The following is a 5,263-nucleotide window of genomic DNA, read 5'->3' as shown; positions in this document are numbered from 1 at the left end:
GTAATGGTATGGGGCGCGTGCAGATGGGGAGATGTGGCACCCCTGATACGTTTAGATACGACTCTGACAGTTGACACGAACGTAAGCATCCTGTCTGATCACGTTTATCCATTCATGTCCATTGTGCATTTCGACGGACTTGGGCAACTCCAGCAGTACAATGCGACACCTCACACGTCCAGAATTGCTATGAGTGGCTCCAGGAACATTCTTATGAGTTTAAACACTTCCATTGCCCACCAGACTCCCCAGACATGAACATTATTGAGCATCTCTCATACCTTGCAATGTGCTGTTCCGAAGATATCTCCACCCGGTCGTAGTCTTACAGATTTATGGACAGCTGTGCAGGATTCATGGTGCCAGTTCCCTCCAGCGCTACTTCAGACATTAGTGGGGGCCATGCCACGTCATGTTGCGGCACTTCTGCGTGCTCACGAGAGCCTTGCACGATATGAGGCAGGTGTACCAGTTTCTTTGGCTCTTCAGTGTACATCTACAAGGGTACTCTGTAAGTCACACTTTGTAGTGGCTGTTCTCACTGCCGTAAGGGCAGCATCTGAAAATGAGAGATGATAAAAGGTCACCAGAAGTGGAAGAATATCCACCTCACCGGTCAGAGACGCTTTAAACTGTCAATTCGACTTTTTTCACCAACAAGTGATTAACATTTCAGAACATCGGTTAGATCCTTGAAGTGAATGTTGCATTAGCAGCTGTTTATGGTGATCCTTCCAGAAATGGTTCAAATGGCTCTAAGTACCATGGGACTTAACAGTCCCCTAGACTTAGAACTACTTAAACCTAACTAACCTAAGGTCATCAATTCGGAAGGACGACGGTTCAATCCCGCGTCCGGCCATCCTGATTTAGGTTTTCCGTGATTTCCCTAAATCGCTCCAGGCAAATGCCGGGATGGTTCCTTTGAATGGACACGGCCGACTTCCTTCCCCGTCCTTCCCTAATCCTATGAGACCGATAACCTCGATGTCTGGTCTTCTTCCCCAAAGAACCCAACCCCTAAGGACATCACACACATCCATGCCCGAGGCAGGATTCGAACCTGCGACCGTAGCAGCAGCGCGGTTCCGGACTGTAGTGCCTAGAACCGTTCGGCCACAGCGGCCGGCGGCATCCTTCCTTCAGGCATGATCGTATCCTATGTACTTTCGCACAGAAGTTACTGAAAGAAGTGGTCCGGTATGTAGACGGAAGGCGGAAGTGGAGTTCAGACCATTAGCAGCGTGCCCTGGACGGTTGGGCCACGGTGCCCTCGGTCGGCCAGGTCCTCAGCTGAGCGGGGCGGCTGGTCGCAGGTTTCCGGCCCGGAGGAAAGTGAGCGGCGCTTTCGAGCGGCGCCTTCGCTTTCTGCTGAGAAAGTCCGCCGCCGGTTTCACTGGACGCCGCCTCCCGTGCTCGTTCTCCGCGGCCAAAGCGCGCCCTGCTCTCGTCACAAAAACACGCACACTTTCCTCGACGTTTCCAGTCCATCTGATTAGCGGCGCTGTCCCGACCGTTGGGGAATTCCAGCTTCGTTGATTTGTCTTTGTCTGCAGCTCTACAGGGTGTCCCCGGAGGAATGGTCAATATTCAGGGATATGATCAGGGATGCTCACATTGAACCAAAATGTTTATATCGACATATGCCCTATTCAGACCGGTTTCTGAGACAGAACACCTTTAATGTACTTATGTTTTTGGGCTAGGGGAAAGCACGCATTTGTGTTACCATCCAGCCTTTTTGACATTTTAATCTAGTCTAACCTACCTCGATGTTTTTAACATCTTTGCTCACGATGTCTTTCTGCCATTAAACAGCCCGTTGAACACGCACACTTTCCTTGATGTTTCCAGTCCATCTGATTAGCGGCACTGTCCCGACCGTCGGGGAATTCCAGCTACGTTGACTTGTCTTTATCTGCAGCTCTACATGGTGTCCCCGGAGGAATGGTCAATATTCAGGGATATGATCAGGAACGCTCATTTGAACCAAAATGTTTATACTGACATATGCCTCATTCAGACCAGTTTCTGAGACAGAACATCTTTAATGTACGTTTGTTTTTGGGCTAGTGGCAAGCACGCATTTGTGTTACCATCCAGCCTCTTTGACGTTTTAATGTAGTCCAAAATACCTCGATGTTTTCAACATCTTTGCTCGTGATGTCTTTCTGCCATTAAACAGCCCGTTCAACGCGCAGTTGTGAGTGGAGTGGTGCGAGGGGCCGTGAGTGTATCAGAGAGAAGCATCGGTTAGATTAGATTAGATTAGATTAGATTAATTATTCATTCCATAGACCCATAAAAGAGGGGATCCTTCTGGGTGTGGAACATGTCAGATAAACACATTACAAAAATGTAATTAGAAAAACTTGAGTTTCATTAATTTTAATGATTCTCAGTCAATAAACAGTAAAATTATGTACATGAATTAAATTTAAACTTATAATATTTGCAGGTTTAATACTTACATCTTCTTTCATTAAATCCATCATCAGACATTTGCTAATTTCTTGGCTATTACAACCAAGTATTGTGAAAAATTAAAGTAAATTATTCATTTCAATGATCCTCAGTTAAGAACCGTCAGATTATGTACAAGATTTAAAATTAAACTTCCACTATTTACAGACTTATGACTTACATCTGCTTTCCATACATCCATCATTCACACAGTAGGTAGTTACTTGGCTGTTACAACCAAGTATTGTCAAAAGTTAAAGTGTAATAAATTTTCATTAAAATGGTCTACTGCTCTTGTTGAGAAACTCATGGATGGAATAGAACGAGTTGGCCACCAAAAATTCTTTTAAATTATGTTTAATTTGTGCCTTGTTTGAAACTACCCTGACACGTAGAATTCCTCATCGTAGAGCATTTACCAAAGTTTCCAGTACATTGCGTGAAACAGGTATACTTCCTAGTTCCAATTTTTCTTCTGAACGTGTAGTTCAACAAACTGTGTAGGAACAGCTGCACATCGTTGAAATGCTGTAGCATAATCCCACTACTAGAACGTATCAGTCAGTGTCCCACGACCAAGCGTATGGCGAACATTACAAAATGGTTCAAATGTGTCTGAGCACTATGGAACTTAATATCTGAGGTCATCAGTTCCATATACTTAGAACCACTTAAACCTAACTAACCTAAGGACATCGCACACATCCATGCCCGGGCAGGATTCGATCTTGCGACCGTAGTGGTCGGGCGGCTGCAGACTGTAACCCCTAGAACCGCTCGGTCACAACGGCCGGCGTGAACATTACATGTGTAACACTTGCACTCATTTCACATACAATGTGCCCACAATCTTCATATTTTCTAAGGTACACATGCTGTGCAGTGAGGCAATTTGTATGGTTGGAGGCCGGCCGGAGTAGCCGAGCGGTTCTAGGCGCTTCAGTCTGGAACCGCGCGACCGCTACGGTTTTAAGTTCTAGGGGACTAATGACCACAGCAGTTAAGTCCCATAGTGCTCAGAACCATTTGAACCATTTTGTGTGGTTGGATGTAAAGAACTCACTTCGTACGCCGCGTTAGCACTGTAGACACTTTTATTATTCAAAGATGACCGGTTTCAACAGTCTTACACTGCCATCATCTGATCTTAGGGAACTTGTTATAAAATTGAGATGTTACATTACATGAAGTCAAAGCATAAAGGGCATTCCGTACGTACACATATCTTGATAAAAATGCAGTTGATAAAATGCACACAATTGATAAAATTCAAAAATGGTTCAAATGGCTCTGAGCACTATGGGACTTCACAGTTGTGGTCATCAGTCCCCTACAACTTAGAACTACTAAAACCTAACTAACCTAAGGACATCACACACATCCATGCCCGAGGCAGGATTCGAACCTGCGACCGTAGCAGTCGCGCGGTTCCGGACTGCACGCCTAGAACCGCGAGACCACCGCGGCCGGCGGATAAAATTCTTGTGCCATCCATACATATCGGTGGCAGGCATGAGTGATGACCCTGTTCGTCACCAAAATGCATGAATAGCACGAGGATTTTATAAGCTGCGTGGATTTTGTCAACTGTGTGTTTTTATCAACTGGATTTTTATCAAGATATCTATACGTGTAGAGTGGCTTTTATGGTTTGAATTCTGTCACGTTTGCTTCGCAAACACTAGTCACTTATGAAGCCGCGTTTACACGGAATGGAATCAACAACACACGTAATAATTATCGATGATCACGGGAAAATCCAGACGGTAAAGCAGAAAGAATTTCCGAGTTCGTTTTTCAGTCAGTGTTTGGTGCGGCATGGTCGGTAATACGCGGACAGGTCCAGTCATTTTACAATAGCGAATGATGGAACAGAATTACTTGCATTTCTTGGAAAATTTGCAACGGCCTTGCCACAGTGGATACACCGGTTCCCGTGAGATCACCGAAGTTAAGCGCTGTCGGGCGTGGTCGGCACTTGGATGGGTGACCATCCAGGCCGCCATGCGGTGTTGCCATTTTTCGGGGTGCACTCAGCCTCGTGATGCCAATTGAGGAGCTACTCGACCGAGTAGTAGCAGCTTCGGTCAGGGAGAGCGGTGTGCTGACCCCACGTCCCTCCTATTCGCATCCTCCTTGAGGATGACACGGAGGTCGGATGGTCCCGGTAGGCCACTCGTGGCCTGAAGACGGAGTGCTTTTTTTTCTTGGAAAATTCGTTTGTTGAACACCTTGAACATGATTGCAATGTGCTTCCAGCACGATGAGCCCCTCCAAATTTTACTGGATGTGTGAGGGAACGTCTCAACCTCAATTGCTCTATTCGCTGGATTGGTCGTGGTAGTATAATTAACAGTCCACCAACTAAGGCGGATCTGACGGCATGAGATTTTTGTTCAGGTGGCTGGATGAAGTCTGAGGTTTCTTCACCTCAGAAAATGAAATGCTTGGTCACATCTTAGACGCTCCCTAATTAGGGAACGCGAGGAGGCACTAAGACAAGCAACACATGTTCTCCCATGAGTGCCTAAATGCATTGAAGTTGGCGGTGGGATAATCGGAAATTTATTGTGAACCGCGCAATAGCTGCAATGCGACGAGTACGAAAGTGCTTAGAGGTGAATGTGTTAAAAATACGAATTTTTTAAAGTTTACTAATTGATGTACATGTGTAAACCAAATGATGTATTGAATAATACAGAAAACAAATAACAATGGACATTAAATGTGTTCTAGCTCGAAAATCATTCGAAATAGGGCTTATCTCCTTATGACGTTTTCTGTTGCGAATGAGAGTTCC

The 5,263-nt window shown here is 45.4% G+C and overlaps 1 pseudogene; it reads left to right on the top strand.

Moving 5' to 3' along the window:
- The first annotated feature begins 4,363 nt into the window (after positions 1-4,363).
- LOC124790420 lies at positions 4,364-4,481 on the top strand (annotated as a pseudogene).
- Positions 4,482-5,263: the final 782 nt, after the last annotated feature.

The sequence above is a fragment of the Schistocerca piceifrons genome, chromosome 3 (assembly GCF_021461385.2).
Source record: "Schistocerca piceifrons isolate TAMUIC-IGC-003096 chromosome 3, iqSchPice1.1, whole genome shotgun sequence".
Taxonomy (NCBI): Eukaryota; Metazoa; Arthropoda; class Insecta; order Orthoptera; family Acrididae; genus Schistocerca; species Schistocerca piceifrons.
Note: the sequence above shows the minus strand (reverse complement) of the source record. Positions and strands in the feature narration are given on the sequence as shown.